Source organism: Ictidomys tridecemlineatus, chromosome 14, assembly GCF_052094955.1.
Source record: "Ictidomys tridecemlineatus isolate mIctTri1 chromosome 14, mIctTri1.hap1, whole genome shotgun sequence".
Lineage (NCBI taxonomy): Eukaryota > Metazoa > Chordata > Mammalia > Rodentia > Sciuridae > Ictidomys > Ictidomys tridecemlineatus.
Window position 1 is genome coordinate 44,672,197 of NC_135490.1, and position 15,600 is coordinate 44,687,796.

Genomic DNA, 15,600 nt, shown 5'->3' on the forward strand with positions numbered 1-15,600 from the left:
GTGAATGTTTTCTCTGATAAGTAGATACTGATCCATAATGGGGGAGGGGGCAAGGGAGGAATGGATGAACTTTGGATAGGGCAAAGGGGAGGGATGGAAAGGGAGGGCCATGGGGGTAGGAAAGATGGTAGAATGAGATGGACATCATTACCCTAGATACATATGGGAAGACACGAATGATGTGACTCTACTTTGTGTACAACCAGAGAAATAAAAAGTTGTGCTCCATTTGTGTACTATGAATCAAAATGAATTCCGCTGTCATGTATGACTAATTAGAACAAATAAATAAATTTTTTAAAAAGTTCAGTCTGGAAGTGCCCTGTGGTCGAATGGACCACTGTCTCACCCGTGGTTTCTGGTGGAAAGCTGTGATTTGGATTGGAACCGTTTTTTCTGGAACATCAGTGGAAAGACGGGCTTCTGGTAGTTGGTCCCCCACAGGAATCAGGACAGATACATCATTTTCTTCTGTTGGACATGATGGATTAATTTCCAGAGGTTTCATTTCCATAGGTTCATGGAAACTAAACTGCTCTCATCACCACTCTCGTCTCTAGATCTAAAATCCCCATGAACTGATCCAGATTCTAGCAAAGTGTTTAACATTGGTCTCAAGACCTCTTTGAGTTCCCAATCTCTTCTGATCCTGCTTTTTCTTAGAACAGTCTTCAATGGAGTGATCTTCTCAGAGTCTCATTTGGCATCTAAGGTCATCAGAACAAGAGGCAGGCTGCACTGCACTGTCTGGCTCAGGTTCCGTGGTTTCCATTCCCATAATGTGGATCAGCTCCAATTCCTCCTCAGGGTCTAAAAACCCTACCAGAAAAGGAAGAAAGATGATCATTTACAAAATGACAATTGAATCCCATTCATTCATTAAAATATTTTGTGTTGGTTTGTGACTAAGTCACTGAAATCTCTCCTCCTGTGCTGTATTTATTCTCTACCAGTCCATTTTAACTTTTAAGAAACGAAGGCTCCAAAACAGCACAAGCTATTCAAAATCAAAGCACAGGTAAAGGCAGGTGAGAAAGAATGACTTTGAACAGGACTTGGCAATTATTTGTGGACTTAACACTTTGTAATTCTGCTGGGTTATGAATTTTTATCATAAGGCCAAGGTGGGGTAGGATAGGAGACAGACATAACTGTGTCTAGATGAAGATAGCAGAGAAACACATCTCAGTTTGTGGTTCTCTTTACAGTTGTTTATGTATCATCGGCTTCATGAGTTGAGAAAAACTTGGAATCTTTGTGAGGGGGAAAAGTTCATCAAATGAAAGATAAACTTCAAAATTAAGTTGTGAACTTGGGGTATGAGTATATACAAAGAAAACAAGAGACTCTCAATTCAAGTGTTACATGGGATAAAGTCAGAAGCCTGTTAAACATTTCTATATTCATAAAGTTCCAATATACTCCAAGAATGTGAAAGGCCTAGTATGGCAATTGCCAGAAAAACATTACCACTACTGAGAAAGAATACCAGGTTTTCAGCTTCAGCAGTAACCACACTGCATACTGTGTTAAAAACCAAACAGGACCCCATTATAGGTAAAGGCCTCATTTTTGTCTCCCGAAAAGTTACATATGTGCACTTTAAAAAGCCAGTAAAGGCATATTATAGAAAGGCAGCATAAAATACACACAAAATTTCAGATACTAAATGAACTCCCCAAAGAAATTAAAATGTTCTTGCAAGAATCAGAATCCTTGAACAAAAGTGAAATTTGAGAGTATTGGCTGAGATCATGCCAAGCAAGAAAGATAATGAGCAATTGATTCTCTTCTCTTTTCCACCAAACTGAAAGGACATGTGATGCAAAAGCCTAGGCCTTAATCAAATATGCATGGAGGGTGTCCAGTACAGTGCCCAGCACAATGCACACAGTGGGTGATCCATACATATTTCTTAGCTGAATTAATGAAGAAAAAGGCATGCATCAAAGGCTAAGTTTTGGGTTGCTTGTAGGTCAAAAACAAAAACTGAGTTTTGAGAAAAACATTAAAGTCCTAATTGGAGAGATTCATAATTGATCTATAGAAAGTGAATAATCAAACTTAGAAACACAAATCACAGAGCATGGCTCATGACAAAGTGTTTGCCCAGGTACAAAAGGAAGCAGTGGAAAAAGGAGCTTTCAGAGTGAGTGGTCATCCTCAGGGAAAGCTAGGAGGCAGCCAAGCAAGGCCTGTGGTTCATCCTCTGGTGCTCCTGCCTGGAGGCACAACTGGCACAGCCCGCGGTGTTCCCTCTGCACCACCTGAAGCCCACGCATGCTCCCTGACCACTCACCTGGCCCCCACCCCGCGCCGGCGGACAGGTGGGTGCGGGTTCCCTCAGGCGCTCAACCGCCGCCCCTCCCCAGCTCCAGGGCGCCCCAGGCGGCACCCAGTCCCCATCAGCGGGCACCACAGGGACAGAGGTAAGAGAGACACGGGTTGCTGCGCGCCATCCCCGCCCGCCGCGGGTCCCAGAGGCTCCTCCCGGAGGACACCTGCCCGCCGGCCGCCCTGGCGCGCGGGGCAGGCAGCGTCCTAGCGGGAAAGAGGCGCCCGAAGTTCTGGTTGAGCTGCCGCGGGCCGCGGGTCTCAGGCCGCGGAAATGGCCGCCTCGGCCGGTCCGGCTCTGCACACCTGCCGGCGACGGGCGGATCGTGAGGCCGGGCCAGTGGATGCCGCGCCCGGGCAGCGCAGGTAGCGACCAGAGCGGGACCTGAGCGGCACCGCCATCCCGCAGCCTCCAGCCGTCCAGGCTTCCGTTAGCGGAAGCGGGCGCTGGGAGGGAGCGCGGCGGACAGTGCGCCCCCTGCTGGCTGGTCGGCCACTCGGCCGCCAAGCCGCCAAGGAAAGCGCAGGACTCTGCAGCTATTTCAAATCAAAGGCTGAATGTTCTCTCTGATAAGTGGATGCTGATCCATAATTGGAGAAGGGGGGATGGAGGAACTTTGATGGGGCAAAGGGAGGGAGGGGTGGGAAGGGGGAAATGGAGGCTGGAAAGATGGTGGGATGAGATGGACATCATTACCCTAGGTCCACGTATGAATGCACAAATGGTGCATCGTGTACAACCAGAAAAATGAAAAGTTGTGCTGCAATTGTGTACGATAAATCACAATGCATTCTGCTGTCATATACACCAAGTTGTCCAGAGATCAGTTTATTTAGCATAGGTAGAAGCATCTGCAGCAGGAGTGGTGTGGTTCTAGGGACCTATATAGCCCCTAAGGGAAATGTGCCAGATTACAATTGGTCAGGTGATTGTCAGTGCCTGTTGTCAGTTCCATATTGGGCTCCTGGGCTGCTGATGGATCTTTGGCGGGTTCTTTTGGCTGGCTTTTCGTCCTAATCAGCAAGAAGGATCTGGAAGCCTAGAGTCCTAGAGGTGGCTGCCATTGTTGGGTGGTGGCCCATCCCTGTCCTGACTCTGTGCCCAACAGAGGGCCTGACAACACAGAAGTCAGAGCAAGAAGATGCTGTGTGGCCCAGCATTGACTCAGCAGTAGGAGCAATGGCAGAGCCACTCTGTAGCCACCTGGTGTTTGTTTCTGTTTTGTAGGATTGGATCCTGGAGAGTATCTTTGTCTTCAGCAGTGAATGGGATGACCCACTAGACAGTCACACACTGAAGGTAGGACACCAAGGGAGCAGGTCTCTGTAAGAGCTGGAGGACACTGCTGCTTTTGAACCTGGGGAGGGAGTTTTGAATCCAAAAATATATGTCTGAATGCAGGTCTCTTTATAGTTTTCATATCTTAATGACCTTGTGTCAAGAGATCTGATTCCATGACCTTTGAGTGTGCTGTGTTACCACCTTTTCTAGCTCTATATGGAAAGTTGCCCTTTGTCAGGAGATGAGCTCATTCTCTCCTTGTCACCCAAACATCTAGCCTTGGGCTCTGATTGGTGATGACCTCTCAGGCAACAAGCCCAGGAGGTCTTATTTGGGATTAGTGTTTATTTCTGCCTAGACTCTTTCTGCTCTGCAACAAATTACCTGGGGATGGTCATCTAAGAGAAAGAGAAATTCCTTTCTCACAGCTCTGGAGACCATGGAGTCCCAGATCCAGGTGCTGAGCATTGGACTGCTGAGGGCATTCTTGCTGTGTCTGTGCATGGCAGAAGGCAGGAGGACAGAGCATGGGGTGGTGGGTGGAACTCTCACAGGCACAACCTGGAGCCAGGAGACAAAGTTCTGTCATCTGTCAGGTGGAGGGAGGGCAGTGCACCCACTCTCTGCAGGATCAGGATGTGCAGCAGCATCATCACCTTCTCTTCCTCACCCTCAACATCTGGATAACAGGGCACAGCGAGGACTGGATAGTTCAGGAGTGTTTTGTGTGGGATGAGTGTGTGTACGCCACCATTGTGGGGAGATGAGGGGAGAAGGAGAACCTCCTGCACCAGAATCCAGTTTCCTGGAAGAAGGAGATGAGAGGATACTAAGAGGAAGAGGGGAAGTGTGAGATTCGGGGGCTGGATACAGAGTAAGACAAATGGGTGCCCATGTTCTAAAGTGCCCGGCTCACTATTTTGGCAGATGATGTAGGAAGAAACCAGACACACTGAGGGGAGCTCCGCAGAGGCTGCTCCTGTGTGAGCTCACAAGTGGAGACAAGAGGATGGGACAATCCACGTATTTCATTGAAGCAGCCCCAGAACACTCTCCCAGGGAATCCATCACCACTCCATAGCTGCTCCTCCTGCTGCCAGGATGAGGCTCCGTGTCTCCTTTATCCAGACGCAGAGGCTGCAGGTGCTGCTGGCACCAGGGTGTGTGACTGGGGTGGGGGGCTGCCCACTATGTCCCTGATGGAGATGCCACTAGAGAGGTTCAATCTCTTACTCTGCAGGGACTGACAACCACTCTGCCTGTCCAACCCCAACTCATCAGGGCCATGGTCAGTGAATCACTAGGTGTGGAAGGACTGGGAAAACCTGGCCTTCAGAGTCTCCCAGGCTCCTCATGCAGCAGGCAGGACCACCCACTGCACCCAGATTTGCAGCCCTGTGGGCAAGCAGTCCTGGCCTCAAGCAGGGACAGTATGGCTTCAAGGACGAGTGGGACACATCCCAGTCCTGGAATCCTTCAGCTGCTGTGAAGCCTCCTAGGACTTGGGACACATTTCTCAATCTGAGGATTGAAGGACGTGGTGTGTCAAGATATATATCACTTTTTGCACATATGCCACATTCAACCAAGCCCAATACCTATTCATTTCAATGCAGTACTCATGTGGAAGATCAGGATTGTGGTTACTTATCTTCCTTTTTTCCCCTTTTGTGACTGAGAATCAAATAATATAAACATAGTCAGTTTTTTTCTTTGTTTTACTTTTTCTAATTTTTTTTTCTAATTAGTTACGCATGAGAATAGAATGCATTTTGACACATGACTCATAAATGGAGTATAGCCTCTCATTCTTTGGTTTGTATGTGATGTAGAATCATACTGGTCATGAAATCATAAGCCATAATTTCATTCTTCTTTAAAGCTGAGTAATATTTCATTGTGTGCATATGCCTCATGTTCTTATCCATTCATCTGTTGAAGGGAACCTAGGTTTGTTAAATAGTTTATCTATTGTGAATTGATAAATATTGATAAACTTTGATGTGATTACATTACTGTAGTCTGCTGATATTAAGTGCTTTGAGTATAAACCTAAGAGTGGGATAGCTGGGTCAAATGGTGGTTTCATTCCCAGTTTTCTGAGGAATCTCAATACCACTTTCTGTAATGTTTGCACCAATCTGCAAGGCCACGGGCAATGTATGACTGTACATTTTCTCCCACAGCCTCATCAACATTTAATATTGCTTGTATTCTTGATGATTGTCATTCTGAATGGAGTGAGATAAAATATTAGAGTAGTTTTGACTTGCATTTTTATAACCACTAGAGGTGTTAAACATTTTTTCATATATTTGTTGGTTGATTGTATATCTTCTTAGTTAAGTGTCTGTTCTGTTCCTTAGCCCATTTATTAATTGAGTTATTTTTTTTTTTTATGGTGTTGAGTTTTTTGAGTTCTTTATATATTCTGGAAATTCTCTATCTGAGGTGCATGTGGTAAAGATTTCATCCCATTCTGTAGGCTCTATCTTCACATTATTGATTGTTTTCTTTACTGAGGAGACAGTTTAGTTTGAATATATCCCATTTATTGATTCTGGATTTTACTTCTTGTGCATTAGGAGTCTTGTTAAGGAAGTCAGTTCCTCGGCCAACATGGGACTACTTTTTCTTCTACTAGACCCAGGGTCTCTGTTCTAGTGCCTAAGTCTTCGATGTACTTTGAGTTGAATTTCAACCAGGGTGAGAGATAGGGGTTTCATTTTATTTTTCTACATATGGATTTTCGGTTTTCGCAGCATCATTTGTTGAAGAAACTATCTTTTCTCCAATGAATGTCACGTGTATGAAAGAAGATTCCTTCCTACACAGGATCTAGCCAATGCAAATGCAGACAAATTGGCAGAAGAATTTAAGAGGTTTGGAGTTACATCAAGGGTAAGATTATGTGAAGCCACTGTAGACACTCCTCTTGTGGAGAAAGAAGGCAACCATGTGCTCGATTGGCCTTTTACTGATGTTGCACCACCCTCCAACAGATTTTTTTTGCTCTTAAGTCTTTGGAAAATTACCTTTCATGCAGCACCTGGCTGTTTCATTGCTGTCTGTGGCCCTGAAGGCCTTGGGAGGCTCCAGTGTGGGTTGCTCTAGCATTAGTTGAAGGGGCGCTGCGGCATGAAGATGCACCACAGTCCCTAAGACAAAAACAGTGTGGGGCTTTGAACAGCAAACAACTCTTGTATTCAGAGAAGCATCATCCAAAAATGCAGCTGTGCTTCAAAGGTTCCAGGGGGCACAGGAACAACTCCTGCGTTCAGTAAGTCGTGGTGCCTGATGCTACTGCCTTGGAAATGGGACGTGTGATGGGACCTAATTGGGTGTAAATATTAGCTAGTGTGCTGGTGAGCTGGATGGGTCTGATGTAACTTCCATGGGAATACTGGAAAGGAGTTTCACCAGGCCACAAGGTAGACAGAATTACATCATCAATGATCTGGTGATGATCAACCTACGTAGACACTGAGCAAAACCACTTTCTGTTTGGTAATTAAAATGCGTTATGCTTTGGGTGTGAGTTGTCCCCCAAAGCTCACGGGTGACAGTGCAGAAATGCTCACAGTGAAGTGATTAGATTGTGAGTGCTGTGGCCTAACAGTGGACCTAACAAATCCTGAGTTTTTAAAATACTTTTATTTTTATTTATTAATTTTTTAAATTGTTGATAGATATTTATTTTTATTATATGTGGTGTTGAGATTCGAACCCAGTGCCTCACACATGCCAGGCAAGTGCACTACCACTGAGCCATAACCCCAGACCTCCAAATCTTGATGATTTTGAGTGGATGATTTGAGAGGACTACGTATTTGGTGGTAACTGCCAGCAGGTGATGTGAGTCAGCAGGAAGGAGGTCGTTGTCGTGGGCGCCCACCCTTGTGGGTTACATTTTCTCCCTGGGAGCTTGCTCTGTCTCTCTGCATTCCTGCTGCCATGGGACAGGGTAGTTTTCCTCTGTCATGGGCTTTCACCATGATATTCTGCCTCTGCTCTGGCCCAAAGAAATGGTGCCAACTGATCATGGACTGAAACCTCTGATATTGTGAAAATATCTTTTCTTCTTCTACGATGGATGTTCTTGTTAGGGATTTGGGTCACAGTAACAACAACAACAAAAAAAGGGTGCACAATAAAAAAATTTATATCACTTTCTACAGAAAAAAAACAATATCCTTTTATTTTAAAAATTCTATCAAAATAGGTTTCCATATGACACTGCATTTTTTAAAAAAATTAATGTTTACCAGCCTGTGGGTTAGCAGACCATACAGACTGCATCAGAGCATTCATAGATGCTTAGAATATTTACAAGTGTTGTTCACTAGGTGGTAAAGTTCTGTTGCTATTTTTCCAGTACATATTCCACAGTAAAAGAAAGGGCATATGTTGGAATTCTTGTTTAAAAATTCTTAACAAATGGAAAGAAGCAAAATTTTCTGAAAAAAAGGTTTTTCTTGAAATAGTTCTCTTAAACAATCAGGAATATAGAAATGCAAAATAAATGTAAAGAAGAATAAGAAGGTTTAAGTTCATATTATTCTTTTAAATTATTTAAAGTAACATTAAGGTAAATTTTTACATTCATTATAAAAATGTTGTCCCACCTTCTGCAAATGATTTCACTCTGATTGTTGTAATGGAAATTTCACTTATTTAAAAAAATATATGCATGGAAGAATAATATCTTGCTTGCTACCTATGCACAAATTCCAGCTGACCTCAAACTAGTCAGGCAAGATGACCTTTGAGAAACATCAGTCGCAGAGTCTGTTGGAGTCACTACTCAGTCTTGCAAACTGAACAATATTTTGACAAGAGAGCCAGGAACTCACTGAGTCTTCAAGACTGTGCCAAACAGCCTCCAATGATCTTCTCCACGAATGCTTGTGAAATATGCATGTGGAAGAGGTGTGCAGAAATTCTGGAATAACCAATATTGATTGATCAAAATAATTGATCAGAAGAAACACATGATTTGGGGCAATTCACATAGAACTTTGTTGGAAAGAATCTCTGCATTTTCCTTAGCAGGCAATTGGCCCTGTTCCTAGTCCCAGTTTCTGCAAGCAGTTTAGGAGCCAACCTGTGGCAGACTGGCTGGAAGTGTCCCTGGCCCAATGGAGCAGGCCATGTTTTCACACACTGGCCCTTTCCTAGAGGAGCTTCATCTTCTTTTTCTCTTTAGCAAGCCTCCTGGGGAAATCACACATGGGTGGGATGCACTGTCTACATGGTCCCCACAGTCTGGGCTGCTGGACAAATTCAGACACAAGAGGTGCAAGGCCTTCTTGGGTGGATCCCTCCCCACCTCGTTGTCACAAGGGCTGAGGCCAGGGCCAGAGCACAATAGGAATCCTGTCCCACTGAGGACGTGACTTCAGCTGGCAAGGCCAGACTGAAGCCTATGTGGAGCCCATTTGACCTGAATAATGGAGCTTGATGTATTCAGGGTTGGTGCCCTCTCCTGCAGCAGACCTCACAGGGGCTCCTGTCCCTGAGGCTATTGGAACTGTTGGAGGGGAAGTAGTTCTGCTGTAATCCTCTGAGTTAGAAGATAGAGAAGTTGGAGTCACAAGAACCAAATTATTGCTGTTAGGAGAACAAGTCTTTGACTTCATTATTTTTAGGTTTTGGTTTTCTGGTTTGAATTCCCTGTTTTTTTCATAGGAAGAGGTTGAGGCACTGCATGGAGTTTCTGATAGAGTCCACAGGCATTGCACGCAGGTTTGCCTTCAGCGTTTCTGCACCATAAGGTCATGATGGTGGTGTGCCAGTTGTCATGGGATAGTCCTAGCCACCAAGATGAAGGCGCGTGCTTCTGCTGCTTGATGCGGGGCACACTGAGGTCATTCAACTTAGTGTAGAGGCTGCAGGCTTTGCACAGGTAGGGTCCAGTTCCCTCCTACCACCAAGTAGTGTCTAGATGGAACCACAGTTTATGCATTTGGTGCGCTCTCTGGCAGGTCCTCCAGTAGGTTTGCAGTGGGGCCCAGAGGCACTGCAAGCAAGGCTCAGGCTTGGCTGTTCAGACTGTGCAGCAGTAGAGTCTCCAAGGGTCCAGCTGTCCAGGCAGACATCAGTGGCAAACCTATGTAGGGACTCAAACTGAGTCCTTTTGAAAACTGCAATACAATTTAGTAGTTTGACTGACTGACAGCCTCGTTTCTTGAATAGCCTTGGCTCAGACAAGTACAGCAGCTGAACTTGGCCAATGCAGAGTCGTAATATTGTTGTAAGCAAGGAAAGGATTTTGTGCCTCACTTCAGTTCGTAAATACTGCCACATGGCACTGCACACATTAGTTCCATGGACATTTTGTGATTGTGAGGGCTTTCAGAGAATCCAGTCATTCCAGTTGTTGATTTTTGTATTTCTGCTTGCTCAGATAAATTCTATGGAATTGAACTTCTCTAAAGTTATTTTCTCCTTTGAATATCAAGTGAGAGCTTATTCATCTTAAGGATGAGGGTGTTATTAATGTTTATATTCTATTTTCATCATTAAAACCTACAACTAGAGGTTCAGGGATTGCTGACCAGGGTTGGCTGTGCTTAAACTCTGAATTCATCTGTGGGCTGGGTACCCACGCTCTGGGTAGGTTCCTGGTTTGGGAAAATTTCCCCACTCAGTCCCATGCCCCTCTAGTAGTTAGGATCCAGCTCTCCAATAATGTCTCTGATGACCTTTGCAGCAGGGCAGGGACATACCCTCTTGCCAAGGAAGTGTGCAGACTTTGCAATCTCCTGGAGGGTTGGACAGCTGCGGTGGCATCTCTTAGTGTGAGAAGTCAGAGTACAAGAGCCTGGCCACAGTGATCTTTTCTGCCCAGTGGTGGACCTGGTCACCCAGGTAAGGAGCTGGACTCCTCCTCTGCAGACTTTAGAGTCACTCTCATGGCTTTGGTGCCCAAGGATCCTGGAGGGCAGAAGCCAGAACTTGCCTCCCAAGGAAGCTGTGGACCCCTCCAGGCCTACAGGCCTGAACACTACCACTCAGCCAGGCAGTGGCCTTTGTGGCTCCCAAAGCCTAGGGGCCCTCTCACCTTCACAGGCACAGATGAGCACTTGCTGCTGAGAACTGCAGGTAGGAAAGGATCTAACCAGCACTGGAGATGAGCCTGTGCATGGAAGGAAGAGGCATCAGGATTGGAAACTGGTGCTTGGTGGGGAAGGGACACCCACTGGGTAGCACCTGAATTCTGTTCCTGTCCCCAACCCCATACCTCTCCATGCCCCATGCACCTGGCATAATGGCCACAGCAAGCAGCTTTGAGTACATCTCCTGGACAAAATGCAGGGCTCTCAAAGGGCATGGTGAGCTATTTCTACATTTCCCCTTGTTCATTCTGGGGTCCTGAGCAGACAGAAAGCTCCTTTTATTTTGAAAACCCAACTCCAGTGCCTAAATTCATGGCAACTTTGGCAAAAGCCACAAGCCGGATGTAGAAGATGGAACATGACCCTGTTGGAGAGCCCCATCCCATGTATGCTAGAGCCCCATCCCATGTATGCTGCATGACCAGGTGACACCCTCTTACCCAAACACTGTCCTCACTGGCCAAGTAATCTGCCCTCCAGGCGGGGGTGCAAACTGAACTCACCTGGACTAGGAGGTAGATGTCTCAGGGTCAAGAGGCTGGTGACCCCATCTAGTGCCCAAAGCCTGATCAGATATGGAGGGACAAGGAAGAGAACCAGTGGGACCAGACAGGGGAAGAATCGCAACTCCCCTGTCATGAACTGCCTGGCTATTGGTGGCAGGGCAGAGAGGGGTGGCCTAGTGAGAACCTGCACATGGAGGAGGCTGGTCCCTCCAAAGACATCTCCCAGACCTGCACCCCCATGCCCTACCATACGAGGCTGAAGTGGTGGAGGGCAGGCTACCCTGAAAGCCTCAAAGATCTACAAGGGATTGTATTGTGAGCTGCAGTCCGTCTCTTTGCTGGTCTTGTCTGGACTTGGAGGGCTGCAGGTTGTTTCCTACCAAACCTCCAACCCCACTATCTTCATCTGTCCAAGAGATTCATTAATGGCAATTACGCCTTTAAGCTGTGTATCTCCAAGGATGCAGGCTCCTGTCACAGTGAAAGGAAGGGTGGGTCCACTTAGCTGGCAGGATCCCAGTGGGCACTTGGTACATAGGATAGCTGTAGTGGGGATGGTACGAATGTGTTTGGGAAATCATGGGCTGGTGTGGCTAGAAGGGGCAGTGGGCTCCTCGAATCTAGCTGATACGTTGTCAGTCCTGCTGGGTTGGGGGATAGTAGCCTGTTTGGGGGGACCACTGGCCCTGGTCTGAGGATCAAAGCACCTCTACCCTCCTATGCTAGTCATTTTTTGGCACTGTCAGGGAGTTCCATGTGTGATGGTTCATGAATTGGATTGTATGTCCCTTAGTTTCAGGCTTTGGGTCACCCAAGGAGCCCAGTATCCCTTAAATAGGGGAAGTACCTGGGGCCAACCTTTATTTATCTGGGCATGGAGATGCTCTGCTGTTCTAACTTTTCAGATTTCAGGGAGAGGCAGCCACGGTTTCATAGCATTCTTTCTCCCACACACCCAGGACCTCCCCCACTGTTTCAGTTACCATTTCCTTGTGTTTGAAGACAAGCCATTATCAGGCTCTCTGTCTTCTCATATGGGCTGACCCCCTGGTACCAGAATCACCTTCCTCTCACACATTCCATTGCCTTGAAGGGAAGGGATTCATCTGTCATATTTGGATAGAAACCTGCCTGTGAACCTGGAGTTCTGGAGCCACAGAGGAGGAAAGAGATTGACCAGTGCTGTAGGAGGTGATTTTCACCACTGAGTAGTGCTACAAAGGCTGTGGAGAGGGAAGGTCAATGGCTTGTCTGAACACTGTCCTGGGGCACTTGATGGGAGGGTTCAAGGTGAAAGGCAGGGCTCCTGGGTAGCAACTGGTTCTCCTCCACGGGCTGGTGCTATGCTGGCAACTGGAGGAATAGACAGAGCACAAAGGATGATAAATGACCTAACCACAGAGGTAGGATCTTGAGAGTCACAAGGGCCTCCTGGCTCATTGGCCACTTGCTTGTCTTAAACAGAGATGGAAAGCTACATTATCTTCCAGGTCCCAATCTATACATGTTCCCACATCCACCCCCCAGTAATGATGACCAGAAGTGACCTAGTGAGCCCAGGACACACAGTGCTTAGCCCAGATTCTCAGGCAGCACTGGACCATGCTGTTCGATGGGAGATTACATTCCATACCGTGGTGAAGATGAGGCTTTCCTCTAAAATATGTGGTTCAAATTTAAGAAATAAGGGAAAGGGACTTAAAAATTATTAGTCAATCCAGGTGTGGTGGTGCATTCCTATAATCCCAGTAATTCAGGGGCTGAGGCAAGAAGTTGTTGAGTTCTAGGGTAGTATCCCAAAAGTAGTGAGACCCTGTCTTAGAATAAAAAGTAAAAGATTTTTGTAAAGCCCAATGGAAGAGCACCTTTGGCTCAATCTTCTGCACACACAAAACATGTTGTTATTCCAAATTTGCATAATGTCTAGCTCCACACATTACCATGAACATATGTCACACCTTTCTTTGACATCTAATCAGAAAGCAAGATAGGTGCATAAAAAGAGTCAGAAAAACTAGAAACAATAAAATTTACATACATTTGCGGGGCAAGAGCAAGGCCATGGAGGCAAATACGTGAGTTTTTAGGAAGCCCCTTTAGCTAGCAATGAATATCTTAGCCAGGTTGAAGGTCAGGAAAATTGCCCAGCTCAGATCAAGCAGGTTACCATCAAACCAGAGTGTGGGTTTTGTGATGGTGTCAGGTCAGGCATACATGCAGATCTCCTCTAGGCTCCACAGTGAGTGTTTTAGATGCACAGTGTTTAACCCTGGGCTTCAGTGTGGACCCCAGGACTTGAATGAGCACTTCAAGACCAGCTTTCCCTCCAGGCCCAGCAGTGCAGGTTTCAAGACCACTTCATGCCTGAGAGGGAAGCTGGCAAATGGGAAGTCTGGATATGATGTCCCATATCCAGCCCACCTGTGACAAAGTCCAAGCCTGTCCTGGAGACTCTAAACCCCTGCACTGCACTATAGGAAAGCCTAGCCAGCTGTTGAGTGATGTGCACAAGGGCATCTGGGTTGACATCATATCCACAAGACCAAGCAGCCCATTGCTGCTATTCAGGGTTGAAGGGTTGGTGAGTTCAAGCCCACAGCCTGGGCTGAGCTTCCTGGGTGGGTTACACTAATTGAATGTGTTATGTCACTTTGTTTGGATTGTATTTATACACACAAACTCAACATAGACAATGCAGTGAATGATGACTCCACTTAGGAGGAGTTAACTTAAGAGACTATAACATATATACAGTGAAAACTACTTTCGTCATACACTCTTAACTTCCCATAATTGTGTTAACAAGTTCTTTCTGAATTCTTTCTAAGTTTTAGGTTCCCAAGGTCCACAGGCATGATTCCTGATCTTTTGGAAGTTTTCAGATATTTGTATGTCTGTTTATATTCCTTTCTCCCTTGTAGCATTTTCTTTTCTTGTATTGTCTAGTATTTTTCCTTAAAGTGATCTCTTTTAGTTACATTCAATTTACTGCTCTCCCAGAGCATTCTTTATAACTGCAGCTTAAGTTTTTAGGTTACACCTCAAACTTTACATAGTTTCTATCCTTCCTGATGGAAATCACCCCATTAGTTAGGCAAACCACAGTATTTCTATATCCCTTATTACCTTATTGTCCTCTGATGTCTCCAAACATAACCACACTTTTATATATGAAAATTAGTTACTTCCTCCAAACTAAGACAAAAAAGATCTTTATTGTCTCCAGTCTCTGTCCCTGTCACCAAGGGAATTATGATAGAGTGCTTAAACACTGCAATTCTTTCAGACTTTTGTTTCCTAAAAGCATTACCCTCCCATTAGTCTGAAATTACTTGAAAGTAATGGCCATATTTATTTTGCTCATCACCAATTTATAGGTAGTACCATGCAGAGAATATACTCAATAAATACTTATGAATGAGTAATTACTCTTGACCTTCACATTGCATATGGAGTTAGTGTTGTAACTACTACTCTAGTTGTATCCTCACATTTTATCATAATCATCCTATTCCAGAAATTATATATATATATATATATATATATATATATATATATATATATATATATTCAAGAAAGACTTTTGGTAATTGTTAAAACAAAACATAAAATAGAATTTGAACAGATAAATTTCTTTTCCCTCACACTTTGAAATGGAAGAGAAAGAAATTACCATAAAAATAAACATAACTTTGACAGATTTTATTATAGCAATCTAAAAATATTATTTCCTTATATATTTAGATCAAAATCATAGGGAAGCACCCAAATATATAGTACTAAGTAAACTAAAATGAAATTGACAATGCACAATTAATTCCTAAGTATTGATTTGACAGATGAACTGATGAAATCTTATTATTAATCTGTTTTTTATTCAGGTTAGTAGTATTATCTTAAGTTTATTGAGCAGTTATTCTCGTTGTCAGATTGGAATTAAAGAGATGAAGCTAATAAGATGTAAGATCTATGAATTAGTTTATAAAACACACCCATATTTTATTAAAAGTGAAGAATGTTAACTTTTCTCATTTGCAAGTTCTACTTTAGTTCCCCAGAAATTAAAAAAAAAAATCATAAAGAGAATAAATGACTCATGGCCAAAACATGTAATAAAAATTGTGATCATTCTTTCAAGAATTCTTTTTCCTGACACATGAATTTTTCATGTGGTAGTACTCTTTTTGTGCACTTTACAGTGGAATGGAATTTGAGCATGAGTATCTTTTCTTCTATTCCGCAGTGACCAGAAGTCTCTTCAGAAGACAATGAATGATATCGAGGGTCTCACTGAGACAATAAAACTACCGTTCCTCCTTTGGTTGAAGCTAATGCAAAAAATAAACAGTGTGGACCAGTC

At 44.6% G+C, this 15,600-nt stretch overlaps 1 long non-coding RNA gene across 2 annotated transcripts; it reads left to right on the forward strand.

Moving 5' to 3' along the window:
- Window positions 1-3,420: 3,420 nt before the first annotated feature.
- Window positions 3,421-15,600, forward strand: LOC144370347 (uncharacterized). Of its 2 annotated transcripts, none has more exons than XR_013430339.1 (2): window positions 3,421-3,634; window positions 15,484-15,600. It is a non-coding gene; the product is annotated as an uncharacterized LOC144370347 (long non-coding RNA). The 2 variants fall into 2 exon arrangements; XR_013430338.1 differs by lacking the exon at window positions 15,484-15,600 and adding an exon at window positions 4,544-5,879.